The sequence below is a fragment of the Somniosus microcephalus genome, chromosome 11, assembly GCF_052327205.1.
Source record: "Somniosus microcephalus isolate GS21.2 chromosome 11, FLI_Smic_1.0, whole genome shotgun sequence".
NCBI lineage: Eukaryota > Metazoa > Chordata > Chondrichthyes > Squaliformes > Somniosidae > Somniosus > Somniosus microcephalus.
The window spans coordinates 39,969,343-39,989,818 of NC_140997.1; the positions used below are offsets into that span (position 1 = coordinate 39,969,343).

The 20,476-nt window shown below is 47.7% G+C and overlaps 1 protein-coding gene and 1 pseudogene across 5 annotated transcripts in view; both read right to left on the minus strand.

Annotated features, from left to right (window-relative positions):
* LOC147110502 (uncharacterized) overlaps positions 1 to 6,603 on the minus strand; it is a 50,336-nt pseudogene extending 43,733 nt beyond the window's left edge.
* caskin1 (CASK interacting protein 1) overlaps positions 1 to 20,476 on the minus strand; it is an 854,777-nt gene that overhangs the window by 591,397 nt on the left and 242,904 nt on the right. The gene's annotated exons all lie outside the window — the stretch shown is intronic.

Sequence of the window (20,476 nt, forward strand, 5' to 3'; positions counted from 1 at the left end):
CCAACATCACTAAAACTGATAATACTAAAAACAGATTAGTTGGTCATTATCACATTGCTGTTTGTGGGAGCTAACTGTGCAAATTGGCTGTTGCATTTCCTACATTACAACAGTGACTACACTTCAAAAATACTTAATTGGCTGTAAAGCGCTTTGGGACATCCTGAAGTTGTGAAAGGCACTATATAAATGCAATTTCTTTCTTTTTACTTCATACAGTCGCCTAGACAGTTGGATGTCAGCTTGTTGACTTTGACACACACAAGAACATAAGAACAGGAAAAGGCCGTTCAACCCCTCGAGCCTGTTCCGCCATCCAATTTGATTGCGGCTGATCTGTACCTCAATTCCATTCTAGGGATCAGTTGATAGGGGTCAGAGGTGGTGGTTTGGTTGATTGTTCCACTCCCTAGCCCAGGGGCATCGTGGCCCATTATTTTGTATGCTGACACCCTGGCTAAGATCAATTAACTGAGCACAGACTGAGGATTCAACCTGAGACCAATCTTGTTTGGGTGGTCGAGTGCCTCAGAATAGTACCACAGATCGGCAGCCATCTTGTTTTTTTAAATGAAAAGAGGTAATGAAAGTCATGTTTTATATTGTATTTTGACTCCTAAACTGCATCCGATGATAAGAATGCAATTGCCAAACCAGTAACAATGGAGTTCACCCTCAAGAACAATAAGCAGTACTAGCTTCCATCAGGAAGAGAAGAGACACTGCTCAAAGACGGTTCAATTCTAGGGTTAACACGAAATGAGGGAAAGACAAAACTGCTTTCACAGCAATTGGGCTTTCCAAAGCACTGACACAAATCTTGCGAGGCGATAACACCTAATAAAAGTTGGGTGACGAGGTGAGACCCATGAGGATCATAGACACACTCTCATAAACAGAGCAGGGAGCTGCTGCTAAATAAATAGCTATCTGTGCACCTCCCCCAGGACCTGGTTGCTAGCAGAAGCTCGTGCACAAGCAGTTGATACTATACACTCAAGAAAAAACACAATGGTTGAATGGTTCGAGAAATGTCAATGCCTAATTCAGGAAGTCTTTCAGAATCCTTGTACTGTGCCTAGTTGGTACAATAGTAGAATACTTGAAACAGGTAGGTATTCATGTCAATGGGTCAGAGGAAACACTATTTCACTTTTAGGTTTACTGCACATACATATTGGCCAGCATAGGAATGTGCACTATTTACTATTAGAGATAACAAATAGGCCCCTTGGGCATGCTTAGAAAAATAATGTATGTAACTGTATCTAAATGCGTCAGTGTAGTTAGTGGAATTTGAAAAAGCTCACCAGGGCAGTCGAAAATGTCTTCAGTGCTTTCTTGGGATTTGTCAGCTGTGGTTCAGTTGGTAGCACTCTCACCTCTGAGTCAAAAGGTCATGGGTTCAAGTACCACTCCAGAGCACATAATCCAGGCTGACACTTCAGTGCAGTACTGAGGGAGTGCTACACTGTCGGAGGTGCCGTCTTTCGGATGAGATGTTAAACCGAGATCCCCGTCTGCCCTCTCAGGTGGATGTAAAAGATTGTAAAAGAGATCTCCCCAGTGTCCTGGCCAATATTTATCCGTAAACCAACATCACTAAAAAAACAAATTATCTGGTCATTATCACATTGCTGTTTGTGGGATCTTGGTGTGCGGAAAGTGGCTGCTGTGTTTCCTACATTACAACACCACACCTCAAAAGTCCTTCATTGCCTGTAAAGCACTTTGGGACATCCTGAGGTTATGAAAGGCGTTATGCAAATGCACATTTTTTCTTTTTCTCTTCTATAAAGACTTTTATTCGATTCTAATTCTATAATATACAAACAAACCTGGAGTGGGTATATTACATAAATGCATGCTGGATGAAGAGATGCTTGAAAACGTGATCAGTAATTGATCATTTGGGCATCTTCATTATAACTAATTTAACCAGAATAAGTGATTCTTTTGCATAATTCACTTAGTTCCATTTCATCATTGACTCACCCTGTCTCATTGTAATTAGGGATTCATAGTCACTTTGTGGATTTATATATCAAAGGTTCGATGTGCTTGTTAGATTTTTAATCTTCCTATTCCAATACAGTGCATTTAAACAAGGCGCTGTTGTAAGAGAAATCGTAAATTCATTCACGCAAAATTTTCATGCCTACTGTTGTAAAAAAAAATTGTTTGCAACTGCATACCCTTATGAGTGAATTCATTGTGGGAGGGTAACACTTCTGTGTTCTGTACCTGTGTTATACAACATCTCAAATAGAAGTGACGCACTTTATTGAAAGAATGAACTTGCATTTATATAGCACCTTTCATGGTCTCAGGACTTTGCAAAGTGCTTTGCAACCAATGAATTCCTTTTGAAGTGTAGGCACCACAGTTTTTTGTGGGTCAGCAGGGCAGCCAATTTGCACGCAGCAAGATCCCACAACAGCAATGAGATGAATATCCAGTTAGAACTCTGTTGGTGGTATTGGCTGACGGGATAAATGTTGGCTGGACATCAGGGGAAATCGCCTGCTCTTCTTTAAACTGTGCCGTGGGATCTTTTACGAGTAGGCAGACAGGGCCTTGGTCTAAGGTCTCATCCAAAGATGGCCGTTCTGACAGGCCGCTGCAGTCCATTTTCGTGAAATTCTGGGGGATATTTGATAACACGGTTACAGAGCGCGGCCTCTCTGATTGCACTTCCCAGAATGCACTGCACAAGAAAGAAGCAATGGCATCCCCTTGGTGGCAAGGAAAAAACTCCCCATGACCAGGCTACCTCCATAGACGAATAGCTCGGGGCTCAGAGTTCTTGGCAGAATTTACTGGTAAACTATAAAGTTTTGCACTAATTTATAGGGTAAAGTTGACCTTTGTACAACAATAGTTTTTAAATGCTCTTCACACCGTTTTACGCTATAAAAATCAATGTTTCATGTAGAAAGAACTGTCTTGAAATCATTTTTGTACCAAATGCCTTAATACGCTCACAGTAAATTCCTTAACCCTTTATTTTAACAAACAGTCAATGAGTTAAAATACCGGACAGAGGAATTGCAAACCAACTTATTACGAAAGCTTCTCACTAATATTACACAGGGAGAGTTCAGCCCCAATGTTCTGTCACTCCTTGAGACCTGCCTCCAATCCATAACTGTAATAAAAATCACGGAGCAATATCTTTAATGCGCAATAGGTTTTCGCCACCAAATGTGTTTATTTACCTTCCACCTGAATGATGTGCAATCAGAATAGAAGGTGAGGTGCAAGGTAAGCGAATGTTGAATTTTGATAGGTCTTTGCCCACAGGAGGCCCGTGCAGATCTTTGTGTGATGGCAGAAGCTGCCTCTACTTTTGATGAACCTCTTCACTTGCTCACTATCACCCATATTTGGATTGAGACCTATTATCGTTTCAAATGAAACATCGAATACAACATCAACTATTGAGGCTAAACCTGCATGCATTTCTTTTAATATCTTGGGTATAAGAAGAGACAGATGGTGTTCCTTTTTTAAAAAAAAGCTTAGAACAATTCCAAAAATGAAGCACATTTACACAGATTTAGGCTACACCTGAATTCCATGGAGAGTATTTGTTGGCGGAGTTACTAGACCCAATAGTGAGAAAAATATATATCAAAAAATGTATTTTCATAGCGCCTTATCGCATCTCTTAGAAACATCCCAAAGCATTTCACATATAATGAATGACTTAGGAGTGCAGTGATTGCTGTTATGTGGGTAACTATGGCAGCTATTTTGTGCAAAACGAGGTCACAAAAGCACCAATGAGATGAATAACCAGTCAATCCAGCCGTACCTGGACTGAGATGTGATCATTGACAGCAACATTGTTGATGAATCTGAAATCTACCTTGTCTAATCTCATAAGAGACTTTATAGGGTCGATTTTAACCCAGCCCACCCAGCACGGGAACGGTGTGGGCGGGAGGTTAAAATGGCTGCTGGGCAGAAGCCGCTGCATCCCCACAGCATTCCTGCTCCCCACCATTTTAACGCCCGCGTTTTCGGGAGCGTGGAGGCTCCACGCACAAATATTGAATGAGGGATCAAATGATACATTTGAGACACCAACGTGATTTTCATTTTAATTCCACTAATACTTCCTCAACCCATGGAGGGTACAGGGCGGGGGGGGGTGGGATGTAGCCATATCCAGCACTGCTAAAAGGGATCATTAGCTGCAGTAAGGGAAAGCTAGAAACGGGTCTCGTACTCATGTTTCCCTGATTCCTTTGGGAGTTTTGTGTCTTAAGGCTTCCTTAACTTTGACTCCTTGCTGCTGGTTGTAGCCATTAGAATTTCCGTCACTGAAATAAGCTGCTACGTTGACACCCCAATCTTCCCAGTCCCCTTCCCTTTAAAGGCCCAGGATCATTGTCTATCCTGCTAGATCTCCCGCCCCTCTCAAAGGTCAAGCTGCCTATAAACAGCGGGATTAGTACTGTCAGCCCCGCCTGTTCGATGCTAATGAGGCTCGACCACAAAAATCCATCGGGCCTCCTGCTGACGCCAGGAGTAGGCACAATCAGCGATCCAGGTGAAAATCGCCCCCATTGTGGGGGGCGTAGTTAATACAGAGGAGGCCTGTGACAAAATATAGGAAGACATTAATAAACTTACAGAATGGGGGTGTAATTGGCAAATGAGCTTCAATATAGGTGGTGAATTTTGGAAGGCAGAATAAGGAGGCCACATACTCCTTGGAAAATAAAAGTCTAAATGGCGGGGGGAGAGCAGAAGGATCTGGGGGGGCACACATTCACAAATCATTAAAGCTGCGACCATAAGGCCATAAAAAAAAGCAAACAAAAGCACTGGGGCTCATTTCTAGACGGGTACAATTGAAAAGCAGAGAAGTTATGTTAAACTTGCACAGAACCTGGGTTAGACCACACTTGGAGTACTGTGCACAGCTCTGGTCTCCATATTATAAAAAGGATACAGAGGCACTGGTGAAGGTGCAAAAAAGATTTACAAGGATGATACCAGAATTGAGTGGTTATACCTATCAGGAAAGATTGAATAGGCTGGGGCTCTTTTCTCTAGAAAAGAGAAGACTGAGGGGTGACCTGATAGAGGTCTTTAAGATTATGAAAGGGTTTGATAGGGTAGAGGCAGAGAAGATGTTTCCACTTGTTGTAGCAGGACTTCCCTGCTTTTATACTCCAACCCCTTTGAAATAAAGGCCAACATTCCATTTGCCTTTTTGATTACTTGCTGTACCTGCATGCTAACTTTTTGTGTTTCATACACAAGGACCCCCAGGTCCAACTGAACTGTAGTATTTTGTAACCTCTCTCCATTTAAATAATAATTTGCTTTTTTATGTTTCCTGCCAAAGTGTATAACCTCGCACTTTCCCACATTATACTCCATCTGCCAAATGTTTGCCCACTCACTTAGCCTGTCCATATCCCTTTGCAGATTCTTTGAGTCATCTGCACAACTTGCTTTCCCACCCATCTTTGTATCATCCGCAAACTTGGCTACTTGACACTCGATCCCTTCATCCAAGTCATTGTAAATAGTTGGTAGGGTTAGATGAAGAGGGATCGGAGGAGGCTGACGTGGAGCATAAACACTGGCATGGACCAATTGGGCTGAATGGTCTGCTTCTGCACTGTAGAATCTAATAATTCTATATAATTCTATGTAATGCTATGAAATATAAGCCTGGAGAGGATTGTCTGTGATGCCAATGCTTCATGTCTTCATAGGACATTCTTTGTCCGCTATTTTAACTGAGGCGGCAACCTGTTAAAATAGCAAAGGAATGTCGTACAAGCATGTTACGTGCACAATGCTAATAACTTAACTTCCAGACTACAGTTGCAACAAAACTAAGGCCAAAGTGTTGACAATCTGAAAGCTTGAAACTAAAGGATTTCCAGAAAATGGATGCAACATGGCTTTAAATTAAAATCAAAGTTTGAATTCTGCTCATACTCAAAATGTGGAACATTTGGACAGAGTACCTGGATTTAAAGCTACAGGGCACCTTTGTGAATCAAAATGTGCACACTGAACAGGCTCGGCACATTCTGAATGTTGCCTCACGGCCTACAAGAAGGGCTCTGTCTTATGTCTGCAGGGCTACAGAAGGACAATTACATCTGATTCCCCAACTCAAAGCAACCCATTAATATCTGAGTTCCCAAAGCTGTCAGCAGCAGCTTCAATGTAACTGAGATCAAGCGTCTGACTAACCTCATTCTTCATGCCACACTCTTATTTGTTTCAGCTTTTTATTCCTAAGGATTTACAAAGTTTTCTGAAATATTGCACTGGTGACATTCATTCAGGAACGTGGTTCAGTCACAAATGATTGGTTTCTATCAAAGCAATGGCAGCTCATTTAGGATCACATGTTGTAACACTATTGAACTTTCAGTTTGATTGATAGCAGTGACTGGAGTTTGATATATTATTAAATAATGGCAGTTCCATTTACTTAACCAATTTACTCAAATACAAAGTAATATTACCGAGCTGCCGGATGTTATTGCTTTCAACTGTGCTTGGGAACTCCAGTTTAATCGGAGACTTAATACATTGTCCTACCTGATCTTTCTCTTCCCGCATCCTCGCAGTGTTGAAGTCAAGACTCTTAACATTGCCTTTTACACAAGCTCATTCTGTTCCTGGACTCACAATTATGGAACTCTTAACACTCTCACTCTTCCCCTTCTCTTACAACCATCAGGCTTTTGAAACCCAAATTTGGTGATGCTTAAATCGCTACTTCCTGGCTAACCTTGTCCACTCTCCTACTCTTGAGGAACAAAGGTCGGCGAGGACGCCGGAGAGAACTCCGCTGCTCTTCTTCCAATAACGCCATGGGATCTTTTACATCCACCTGAGAGGACAGACGGGGCCTCGGTTTAACATCTCATCTGGAAGACAGCACCTTTGACAGTGCAGCACTCCCTCAGGACTGCACTGGAGTGTCAGCCTGGATCACCTGCTCAAGTCTCTGGAGTGAGACTTGAACCCACAACCTTCTGACTCAGAGGCAAGAGTGCTACCCACTGAGCCATGGCTGACATTTAAAAGTGCTTGACATGTAAATTGGAGCTTTTACAGTGTTGCCATTGAGCCGTTCTTGTGCAGGAGTTGATGAACACTGAAAAGCACAGAGACTATAACATGACACCAATTCTCCATTAAAAGGTAATCAGTACACATCAAAAAGAGCAATAGTGGCTGAGCTGAGAGACTACTTGGTAATATGATTCATTCGTTTCACAACAGGAAGTTAGAACAGCCATTGAGAGGCAAGTTAAATATATCTTGAGTATCACGAATAAAACCAGGTGTTCCAATATATTCATAAGGCCGTTAACTTTCAAGAACAACTTGCATTTGTTCTTTAAATGCCACAAGGCGTTTCACAGAGGCACAAGGAAAAATGGACCCTGAGCTGAAGGAGGAAAGATTAGGAGGGGTGACCAAAAGCTTGGCCAAAGGGGTGGGTGTTAAGGAGGGTCTTAAAAGGGAAGAGAGAAGTGGCGGGTTGTAAGGAGGGAATTTCAGATTGTGGGACCTAGGCGGTAGAAGGCACAACGGTCAATAGTGAGGCGAAGGGAGAGAAGAATGCACAACAGGCCTGAGTCAGAGGAATGGAGAATTTACGGAGAGTCATAGGGCTGGAGGAGGTTACAGAGATAGGGAGGGATGAGGTCATGGCAGCATTTAAACACAAGAATGAAAATGATAAATTTGAGGCTGGGAGCCAATGGAGGTCAGCGAGCTCAGGGGTGATGGGCATGCAGAACTCAGTGTGAGAATGGACACTAGCAGCGGAGCCTTGGATGAGCTGAAGTTTATGAAGGATTGGAGGACGAGCAGAAGAGTATTGAAGCTGTCAGTTCTGGAGGTGACATGGCATGGGTCAGCATCAGATAGACTGAGGTGGTAGGGAAAGGCAGGTAATGGTATGACACTGACCTGGAATACCGCTGTAGGTCCCATTTACACTGCTCCAATCAATGGCTGGACGTCAGTACTTTGCCGCCATCCAATTCGCTGGGGAAAGTGGAGGCAGGAAATCTGACAGCTGACACCATCCCACCCCCCGGCCCCACCTCCTCCTTCAATGGCAGGTCTTCAATGGGGCAGATGGATCTTTCTCAGCCCCTGCAGCAATTAGAACATGAGAAATAGGAGCAGGAGTAGGCCATACGGCCCCTCGAGCCTGCTCCACCATTCAATAAGATCATGGCTGATCTTCTACATCAACTCCACTTTCCTGCCCTATCCCCATATCCCTTGATTCCCTTAGTGCCCAAAATTCTATCGATCTAAGTCTTAAATATATTTAATGACTGAGCATCCACAGATTAACAGGAACAAGACAGGATGATACTGAATTTTTCTTCCTGAAATCGTAGATGGTTCCAGAGATTCACAACCCTCTGAGTGAAGAAATTGCTCCTCATCTCAGTCCTAAATGGCCGACCCCTTATCCTGAGACTATGACCCCGAGTTCCAGACTCTCCAGCCAGGGGAAACAGCCTCTCAGCATCTACCCTGTCGAGCCCTCTAAGAATTTTATATGTTTCAATGAGATCACCTCTCATTCTTCTAAACTCCAGAGAGTATCGCCATTCTACTCAATCTCTCCTTATTGGACAACCCTCTCATCCCAGGAATCAATCTAGCGAACCTTCGTTGCACCGCCTCTAAGGCAAGTATATCCTTCCTTAGGTAAGGAGACCAAAACTGTACACAGTTCCATGTTGGCCAAGTAGCGCACTAACCAAGTGAGTGACCTGGACAGTCAAGTGATAATTCAGAGGTATTATTGAGGGGCTTTTGAGGATACTGTCTAATAAAAAGAGGTAAGTTTGTCCTGGTATTTTCTTGTCGTTAGTAGTGCGATTGAACTCCCTTGTTCGTCACAAGGATTCCTTGGAAAAAAAAAGTCAGGATGCAGCTGGGCCAGAACTTGTGAAATGAGGTCCAAGTATAATTGGCGGTTGTTGCAAGGCTACTTGGAGCATTCGATTTGTTTTTCACAACGGACAGGCAGGGACTTTTTTCTTGGTGGCACCAACTCAATATTAGCTAATCTTGTCTGCAGCACACCAGCTACCTCATCCGTCTCCCCAAAGCTATTCTCGTCTGCAGCCAGAATCGAACCCAGAAATTATTCTGACATCCGAAAGAGAGTTTAACTGAAGGGTAAGATATTCCGTAGAGGATGTTGAACATGGCCAGGGGGGCAGCAATAGGAGTGTGCAGCCCGTGCAAGTGCACGGGGCCCCGAGTGGGTCGAGTGATAAGTCGAAGGCGTCAGCCGTGGCTCCGTTGGTAGCACAACTCGCCTCTTACTCAGAAGCTTGTGGGTTCCAGTCCCACTCCAGAAACTTAAGCACAAAATCTAGGCCGACACTTACAGTGCCAAAACTGCACTGTCGGAGGTGCCGTCTTTCGGATGAGTCGTTACACCGAGGCTCCATCTTTCCTCTCAGGTGGACGTCAAAGATCCCATGGCAATGTTTCGAAGAAGAGCAGGGGAGTTCTCCCCGGTGTCCTGGCCAATATTTATCCATTGACCAACATCACTAAAACAGATGATCTGGTCATTATCACATTGCTGTTTGTGGGACCTTGCTGTGCACAAATTGGCTGCCACGTTTCCTACATTACAACAGTGACTACACTTAAAAGTACTTTATTGGCTGTAAAGTGCTTTGGGACGTCTTGAGTTTGTGAAAGGGTTATATAAATTCAAGTCTATTTTTCATTTCTTGCATTCAATCTATCTATTTTTACATTACCGATTGCAAACACACCTCTTCACGACCGTACCTGGGCAGATCTGACACCAGATGAAGTCGGTAGTATAGAAACATAGAAAAATAGGAGCAGGAGTAGGCCATTCGGTCCTTCGAGCCTACTCCGCCATTCAATATGATCATGACTGATCCCCTGTCTCAATACCATATTCCCGCTGTCTCCCCATATTTCTTTTTTCTATGTATCAAAAGAAAACTGAAATTTATATCTAGTATCATTGTCTAGTAAATGCCCCAATCTGAACCTATACATGGGGTAAATGCTGCTCCTGAACACAGCATACTCACTGCTGGATACGCAAAGCAGTGAGGCAGTTAAGAAGGCAAATGGTATGTTGGCCTTCGTAGCGAGAGGATTCAAGTACAGGAACAAGGATGTCTTGCTGCAGTTGTACAGGGCCTTGGTGAGACCACACCTTGAGTATTGTGTGCAGTTTTGGTTGCCTTATCTGAGGAAGGATGTTCTTGCCATGGAGGGAGTGCAGCGAAGATTCACCAGACTGATACCTGGGATGGCAGGAATGACGTATGAGGAGAGATTGGGTGGATTGGGCTTATACTCGCTGGAGTTTAGAAGAATGAGAGGGGATCTCATTGAAACTTATAAAATTCCAACAGGACTAGACAGACTAGATGCAGGAAGGATGTTCCCGATGGCCAGGGAGTCCAGAACCAGGGGTCACAGTCTAAAGATAAGGGGTAAGCCATTTAGGACAGAGATGAGGAGGAATTTCTTCACCCAGAGAGTGGTGAACCTGTGGAATTCTCTACCACAGAAGGCAGTTGAGGCCAATTCATTAAATATATTCAGGAAGGAGTTAGATATATTTCTTAAGGCTAAAGGGATCAAGGGATATGGGGAGAAAGCAGGGACAGGGTACTGAGTTTGGATGATCAGCCATGATCTCATTGAATGGTGGAGCAGGCTCAAGGGGCCGAATGGCCTACTCCTGCTCCTATCTTCTATGTTTCTATGTTTCTAAAAGCCTCAAAGACACAAGCTGTGAATACAGGCTTCTGAGATAAGATGGTTTGTTGACACAAAGCTGTAAAACACCATACAAGCTTTTGAAATGGGAATTGGTTGTAAATACTAAAACAATGGCCCTATTGAAGAAGCAAAGGCTTGCTTCCAAGATGTCTGCAGTTTGGAACCAACACAATAGCTATACCCAGTTTAAAGTGTTAAAAATTAACACTTCGAACAGAAACACAGAACATTAAAGAACCATGTGCCTTTGATAAATATGGCATCAAATGAAACAGGAAACACGATTATATGTACAACCAACTGAAGTAGATAAGAAGTGCATAGAACACTCTAGTTGAAGAAAAGGAAAAGACTTGCATTTATATAGCGCCTTTCATGACCTCAGGACGTCTCAAAACACTTTATAGCCACTGAAGTACTTTTTGAAGTGTACTAACTGTTGTAATGTAGGGAATCATGGTAGCCAATTTGCACACAGCAAGGTTCGACAAATAGCAACCGAGACAAGGCATCGGTTTAATGTCTCAGCTGAAAGATGGCACCTCCAATGGTGCAGCGCTCCCTCAGTACTGCACTGGGAATGTCGGCCAGGATTATGGGGCTCAAGTCTCTGAAGTGGGGTTTGAACACATGGCCGTCTGACTCAGAGGCGAGAGTGCTACCCACTGAGCCACGGCTGGTGCAAAAGAGATAAAACAAAGTGAGGAGCTACCCCATGCACATCATCGGACTGGCATAGGTGAAGTGGGCTGAATGTGGGCATCAATCATGTCAAATGATGAACAGGAAAGGAGTGCCAATTACTCTGGCAACAGCACGTGACTGGCAACATTGGCACAGGAGCGTGCGTGTGGCAGACTAACCTCGGACAAAAGGGGGTGCCACTCAAAAGAAACTAATGCGACAGACAGTGTTTTGCTCGGCCAACACATCCAAATCTAGAATGTGCGTGTGACTGAGTAAAGCTTAAAAAGCATTCATGGAGACTGGGTCCAATCCCTGTGGACAATGCCTAGGAAGTCTGGAGTGTGAGCAGCAGGTACAAAAAGCACGATGCCTTTCAATCCAACTCATTTCGCCAGCTAATAATGGTGGAGTCAATAAACACACATTCAGGGCTGCCCAGCATTAAGTCGGCCCATCTCACTGGGGAGTGTTCAGGAAGATTTTGTTTCCCGATGATGTTCTCAAACTGGGCTATGATGGTGGCTGCAGCGTACAGTTTGCAGTGCAGCAGATGGTAAATGTGCAGCAGCAGTGACATTCACAGCCTGGTCTTCACATTACTGTTTTATTTATATTATTAATATCTTTCTAAGTTACATTTTTTTTTTGGAAGCCAGCTGATGCCAGCACCTGAGCCTGGCAAAGACGGCTATCCACGGGGTCAAGGATGCGCGCTGCCCGTGGGAGTGTCGCTCCGACTGCCTGCCTATCTTTTCCACAGTCTTGTCCGTGCCCAGGTCGAGAGGGAGCAGGCAGTGTCCACTGGAATGCTCAAGACCTTCCGTGACCAGTGGGCACTGCAGGGAATAGTGGGGACTAAATTAGATAGCCCCCAAAAACGGGCACGGGGAGCCCGAATGTGCAATTAACCTGCGCCCATTCAATGTAATGCAGGTAGCACGCCAACTTCGTGCTGCCTGCTCATTTCAATGATTTCAGCATGTAGCCAATGCTAACCGTGCTGTCGATTGGCTGCATGTATCAGCAGGAATCCCAGTATCGTTACTTGCTAGCACCAGTTAAAGCTAGCCTGCACTGCTTAAAGCTAGCTTGCACCTCTTAAAGGGGCGGTGCATTGTGGCTGGAGCAGGTGCTGGAAGTTGTTCAGGAAGTGAATCTGACCTGGGAAACAGTGACGAATGGCGCAACATGGGTGAGAGCAGGCTCCAAGGTTTTCGGACGCTGCACTGGAGGCCTTGGTGGAGGAGATGGAAAGGAGGAGAGGTGTCTTGTATCCGCAGGGTGCTAGGAAGCCCGACAGACGCATGCTCAGAAGGCAGTGGGAGCAGATAGTCATGGAGGTCAATGTCAGGAGTCAAGCCCAAAGGACCAGGATCCAGTGCTGCAAGAAGTTCAATGACCTCACATGAGTGGTCAAGGTCAGTGAATGCATCTTCAAATACCATATCCCACCAACTGCACCACTAGCCTCAGCCACTGCTCAATGCACCACACCCCCTGTGGTAAACCACTGTTACCGTTCACAACCGTTCACTATTGTTGCACTGTTGTTATCACTGTTTACACTGTTGTTATCACTACACAAGGTTACCTCTTGCCACGCACACTGCTATACCTGGGCTTACCTCAGCTGACTCCGCCCATGGCTCCGCCTGCTTGCCCAGGTATAAAGGTGACCGCTTGGCTAGTATTCTCTCTTGTTTGCTAAAAGAGCAGTACCGGAGCCCTGTAAATTCTATGTATGCCAGACATCTCCTAAGATCCCGCTTGCAACAGCCAGGAGAGTCTGTAGATGAATTTTTACGGGCGCTACAAACACTCGGCAGGGACTGTGACTTTAAAGCTGTAACGGCTGCAGAAAATACTGAAGGAAATATCCGCGATGCCTTCGTGAAAGGCCTTCGGTCCGACTACTCACGGCAAAGACTGCTCGAATCAAAGGACCTCGACTTGAATACAACTGCAGCCCTCGCTCGCTCTCTGGAAGTGGCCCATCGGGACCTCGAGGCGTACTCCAGGTACTGTGCTGCGCGACCCTGGGACTCGGGCCCGACTCCGGCCGCAATTCCCCTCGCACCGCCGCCCCTGGGACCCACCACGGCGTCGGTGTCCCGGAATCGATCGGGACCACCACCCCCGGGACCCGCTGTGGCAGCGGACCTCCGCGATCGGGCCGCCAGCTGCTTCTTCTGTGGCCAGGCGAAACATCAAAGGGCGCGCTGCCCTGCAAGGAACGCGACCTGCTCCGGCTGCAAAAAGAAAGGCCACTTTGTAAACGCCTGCAGGGGGAAAGCCACAGACGCCAGCATTGCCTCATGTGAGTTGTGGGGGCGGCCATCTTTGATCAAGGCCACAGACGCCAGTATTGCCTCAGGTGGGTCGTGGGGGCAGCCATCTTTGATCAAGGCCACAGACGCCAGCAGTGCCTCATGTGAGTTGTGGGGGCGGCCATCTTCTCCGCCATTTTGTCCAACTTCGTGGGGACCCGCGTCATGGGCGCCGCCATTTTGTTCGCCGCACTCGGCCGCCGTTTTGTCTCCAGACCCGACCACCGCCTCGCCTGCAGACTACAGCAGCTCGCTCAGCCATACACTGGCCTCCGTCACGCTTGACCAAGCTCTCCCGCATCATCTGTCCAAGTCCATGATGGACATCGAAGTAAACGGCCACGCCACGTCCTGCCTGTTCGACAGCGGAAGCACGGAGAGTTTTATTCATCCAGACACGGTGAGCTGCTACTCCCTCACTGTCCGGCCAGCGCGCCATCGGATCTCGATGGCGGCGAAGTCCCATTCAACAGACATTAGCGGCTACTGTGTAGTGACCCTGTTGGTTAGGGGCACGGAATATAAAAATTTTAAACTTCTCGTCCTGCCCCAGCTCTGCGCTGCCGTCCTACTAGAGCTGGATTTCCAATGCCACCTTCAAAGTGTCACTTTTTGGCTTACGGTGGACCCCTCCCCCCACTCACAGTCTACAACCAGCAAATTTTAAACCGCCCACTGTGTACCACCTGCGGCCTCTCCACCCTCAAAGACCCGCCCCCCTCCTTGTTCGCTAACCTCACCCGTGACTGTAAACCCGTCGCCACCAAGAGCAGGCGGTACAGCGCCGGGGACAGAGCTTTTATTAGCTCTGAGGTGCAGCGACTCCTGAAGGAGGGCATCATCGAGGGGAGCACCAGCCCCTGGCGTGCCCAGGTCGTAGTCGTTAAGACCGGCGATAAACACCGCCTGGTCATCGACTACAGCCAAACCATAAACCGGTACACCCAGCTGGGCGCATACCCCCTTCCCCGCATATCTGATATGGTCAACCAGATTGCACAGTACCGGGTATTCTCCACCATCGACCTCAAGTCAGCCTATCACCAACTCCCTATCCGCCCTGAGGACCGCCAGTATACTGCCTTCGAGGCGAACGGCCGCCTCTACCACTTCCTTAGGGTTCCCTTCGGCGTCACCAACGGAGTCTCGGTCTTCCAAAGGGAGATGGACCAGATGGTCGACCAGAACGCGCTTCAGGCCACGTTCCCTTATCTAGATAACGTCACCATCTGCGGCCGCGACCAGCAGGACCATGATGTTAATCTGGAGAAATTCCTCCGTACGGCCCAACGGCTGAATCTCACTTACAATAAGGATAAATGTGTGTTTAATACCTCGCGCCTTGCCATCCTCGGCTGCGTAGTAGAGAACGGAGTCATCGGCCCCGACCCCGAAAGAATGCGCCCCCTCATGGAGCTTCCCCTCCCCCACTGTCCAAAGGCGCTGAAGAGAACCCTGGGGCTCTTCGCTTACTATGCCCAATGGGTGCCGAATTATGCGGACAAAGCCAGACCCCTCATGAAGTCCACCTCCTTCCCCCTGACAGCAGAAGCAGGCGCAGCCTTCTCCCTCATAAAAGGAGACATTGCGAAGGCCACAATGCACGCAGTGGATGAGTCCATCCCTTTCCAAGTGGAGAGCGATGCCTCCGACTTCGCCCTAGCGGCAACCCTTAACCAGGCGGGGAGACCTGTGGCCTTCTTCTCAAGGACCCTCCAGGGCCCTGAGATCCGACACTCTTCTGTCGAGAAGGAGGCCCAGGCGATTGTGGAGGCGGTACGACGCTGGAGGCATTACCTGGCAGGCAAACGATTTACCCTCCTCACCGACCAGCGTTCGGTTGCTTTTATGTTTAATAACAAGCTGAAGGGCAAAATCAAGAACGACAAGATCTTCGACAAGATCTTGAGGTGGAGAATTGAGCTCTCCACCTACGATTACGATATCTTGTACCGGCCTAGTAAACTCAACGACCCCCCGGATGCTCTATCACGAAGTACTTGCGCAAACGCACTAGTTGATAGACTACGGACCCTCCACAACGACCTCTGCCACCCCGGGGTCACCAGACTTTACCACTTCATTAAGGCCCGCAACCTGCCCTACTCCATCGAGGAGGTCAGGACCATGACCAGGAACTGCCAAACCTGTGCCGAATGCAAACCGCATTTCTATAGGCCGGACAGAGCAAGCCTGATCAAGGCCACCCGCCCCTTCGAGCGCTTGAGCATCGATTTTAAGGGGCCCCTCCCGTCCTCTGACCGTAATGTGTACTTCCTCAACATTATTGACGAGTACTCCCGTTTCCCCTTTGCCATCCCCTGCCCAGACATGACCAGTACCACGGTCATCAAATGCCTGAACGACCTCTTCGCCTTGTTCGGGTTCCCGAACTATATACATAGCGACCGGGGCGCATCCTTCATGAGCGAGGAACTTCGTCAGTTCCTGCTCACGAGAGGTATTGCTGCGAGCAGGGCCACCAGCTACAACCCCCGGGGGAACGGCCAGGTAGAAAGAGAAAACGCGACAGTTTGGAAGGCCGTCCTCTTAGCCCTAAAGTCTAAGGGCCTCCCAATCTCTCGCTGGCAGGAAGTCCTCCCGGCAGCACTCCATTCCATCCGGTCACTGCTTTGCACTGCCATTAACGCCACCCCCCATGAACGAATGTTTGTTTTCCCCAGGAAGTCGACTACGGGAACCTCGCTACCAACATGGCTGACTTCTCCGGGGCCCGTCTTGCTGCGGAAGCACGTGAGGTCCCATAAAACGGACCCCCTGGTCGAGAGGGTGGACCTCCTGCACGCCAACCCCCAGTACGCCTATGTGGCATACCCAGACGGGCGGGAGGACACTGTCTCCTTGCGAAACCTCGCACCCTCGGGCGGCATGCCGGTACCCCAGGAGCCTTCATCGACCACGCAGACACCAGCATTACCATCGGATACTGCACCACCGCCGCCGCTGCTGCGCCGATCAGAAAGGCTTACGAGGCCTCCTGAGAGACTGACATACACGAACTGGTAGTACACTTCACCCCGCCGGACTCAATTTTAAACAAGGGGTGAATGTGGTAAACCACTGTTACCGTTCACAACCGTTCACTATTGTTACACTGTTGTTATCACTGTTTACACTGTTGTTATCGCTACACAAGGTTACCTCTTGCCACGCACACTGCTATACCTGGGCTTACCTCAGCTGACTCCGCCCATGGCTCCGCCTGCTTGCCCAGGTATAAAGGTGACCGCTTGGCTAGTATTCTCCCTTGTTGGAACCGATCGCCCACGAGGGTGGGCTCTGTTATTTAGCCAATAAAAACCTATAGTTACTATCTTAACTCATCGCTTTTCATGGAATGAATTGATAGGTATATCACCCCCATCACTCACCTACCAACAATCTCTATCAATCTGGACTCATATCTCACATTCATAGCTTCACCTCACCCTCACACACTTAGTACTGCTGCAAGCCTCACACCCACATCTCACAGCTTGCTCACACTGCCAGCTATTCAACCATGACAGCCACATCACCCAAACAGATTGCACGACCCTCACTGACACACTTCCCTCTCTCTTGCAGGACAAGGTGGCGCACAACCGGAGGCAGCAGGAGCTAACCGGTGGGGGACAGGCGCGCTCACGTGTCCTAAACCCAAGGAGAAGACAGTGCTCGCCATTATTGGAATGGCCATTGCTGAAACCATCGAAGATAACGTTATCTTCGTACCTAATATGTCAGCCGTGGCTCAGTGGGCAGCACTCCTGCCTCTGAGTCAGAAGGTTGTGGGTCAAGTCCCACTCCAGAGACTTGAGCACAAAAATCTAGACCGACACCCCAGTGCAGTGCTGAGGGAGTGCAGCACTGTCAGAGGTGCCGTCTTTTGGATGAGGCATTAAACCGAGGCCCCGTCTGCTCTCTCAGGTGGATGTAAAAGATCCCATGGCACTATTTCGAAGAAGAGCAGGGGAGTTCTCCCCAGTGTCCTGGCCAATATTTAATTCTGAATCAACAGACTATCTGAGCATTATCACAGTGCTATTTGTTGTAAATTGGCTGCTGTGTTTCCTACATTACAACAGTGACTACACTTCAAAAGTACTTCATTGGCTGTAAAGCGCTTTGGGATATCCTGAGGTCGTGAAAGGTGATATATAAATGCAAGTCTTTCTTTCTTTCCTTCTCACATCCCACTTTCCCCTCATCCCACAATCTCTTTTGAATTCCAAGCTGCAGATGGTGTAAGCATGTACCTCTTAATTTCACCCCTGCCGCCATCCCACCCCCCCCACCCCCCACCCTCAACACAATTCACAATTCAAATCGCTTTATTGGCATGATAAGTTACATCTTATGTTGCCAAAGCATCAAAATACATTTATGGTTGAGCACATAAACGCAGTTCTATTCATACAGTGTATAAACAGGTATATCCCTGAGTGTATAAATATACATTCGCATTGTTTATATATATTCTTTTCTTAGTTTACTGGTTGTCCCTCTGTTCATGGCAAGCTGTAACATAGTGTGCCGCCAGTGTTACACAGCTTCTCTCCTCTCCCAGTAGGAATGGGAATTTTTGGTTGTCATTCAGATTTCTGAATTCAGGGCATATTTGTGAGAATTTTTGGTAGAAATTCTCCCTGATGTCCTGATATTTTCCACAGGCTGTGAGGAAGTGCATCTCTGTCTCCACTACTCCCTGACTGCAGTGAGAGCATATCCTGTCTTCTCTTGGCAGCCTGGTCTGCCTGTGTCTGCCTTTTTCGATCGCTAGGCTATGTTCGCTAAGTCTGTACCTTGTCAAGGTTCTTCTCAGTTTGTTATCCTTTACCATGGTCAGGTAATCAGCTATATTGTATTGTCTGTTTAGGGCCAAGTAGCAATTGAGTTTCCTTTGGGTTTTTGTTGTTTCTGCCCAATATGTCAGATATTTTTCCTTTTGCTTAGCGACGATTGTGTTGGGTCGAATTCTTTGTGTTACCCTGTCACTGTCACTGTCACTGTCACAACCTTACCCTAATGCCTTTCTCCTTTCTGATACCCAAGAACTGCAACCTGGCCAGGCAGTGGTGGAAGAGCAATAAGACAGTGATGATGAAGCCACACAGTCACTTGATTTCACAGTCACCAGCTCAGATACTGTCACTGTTCTTAATTTAGAGGATAGCATAGAGGTGGGATTTGCACATGGTGAGTGGCCTGCAGCCAGAGCAGGGGGCAAGGATAGCGCAGGCACCAGCTCATCGGAGGGAGAGGTCGCATACGAGTTCTGCTGCAGAGGACTCAGATGAGGACTTTGATGGGGCAGGTTACAGACAAGCACAATGAAATGTTTAGTGTATTGGGAAGCCTGCCAGAAAGCCTGCGTGCAATGTCAAGGAGCATGAAGACGTCCGGCACCAACTTGGCACAGGGATTTGCGCAGAGCATGGAGCCCATCCTTTCCAGCATGGAAGTGGTGGCCAACTCCATTAGCACACTTGTGGACCCAACAATGCTGCAGCATCTGATGGCCAATGTCTCAGCTTCCATTGCAGCACAAGCAGCAGCCACCCAACATCTGAGTGCTGCAGTGGAAGCTCAGACTGCTGCCGTACAAGGTCAGCTTGCTGCCATCATGGCTCTGGATTGCAGTGTTGAAAGGGGCTTGCAGGGTGTCACGGCATTCCATAGGATTGCTGAAGTGCCGCCCCAGGGGAGTGGCAGTGGCTCCATGGAGCACGAACCTGCTGTCCTCTCTCAGGATGACAGCATTCGTCCTCCCACCCCTGCCACTCTGCCTGTGCCCTTGCTGTTGCCTGTCAGCCAGCCAGCCCAGACTCCTGCCGCCTATGCCGAGATGGTGCAGGCCGCAGCCGGGCCTTCAAGGCTCAGAGTTACTCGAGGTCGTCCTCCAAGGCCATCTGCATCTCCTCCACTGAAAGTCAGCAGCCTTCCACTAGCCATGCTGCAGCCACTGGGGAAGCACTGCGTAGGAGCACTAGGAAAAGGCAGAGGCACACGGAAGACAGGCACTAAGGGACAGCACAAGGATGATTAGTTTATGTTTGTATGCAATTTGGTTTGGAATGTTTATTTTGTGCAGGCTTTTTTTGCATTGTGGCCAAGCAGACACTGTGATGGTCAGTGACGGAGGGAAGGTAAGGTGTGGGACTGTTGGTGAATGGGGAATTGGGGTTGCAGTTACTGGTGTCACACTCAGATGAGCTCTTCTTGAACAGGCCGGACAGAAAAGGGCTGTCTAGGTCGCCTCCTCCCTTCCTCTTCCTCCTCCTCCTCTTCCTCCTCCTCAGCTGTTCACTGTATAGCTGCTGGCAAGGACTGTGCCTTCATGATGGTGAGGTTGTGCAGCATGCAGCAGACCACCATGGATCTCAACACCCGCTCTGCCGAGTACTGCAGGGCTCCTCCAGAGCGGTCCTGGCAGCGGAAGCGTTGATTCAGCACTCCAATGATCTGCTCTATCACATTTCGTGTGACAGCATGGCTTTCATTGTATGCACGCTGCGCACGTGTGCGTGGGTTGCGAACCGTAGGCATGAGCCATGTCCTCAGCAGATAGCCCTTGTTGCCCAGTAGCCACCCTTTGGTTTGCCATGATGGCTCAAATGCAGATGGCACAGCAGACTGCCACAGAATGA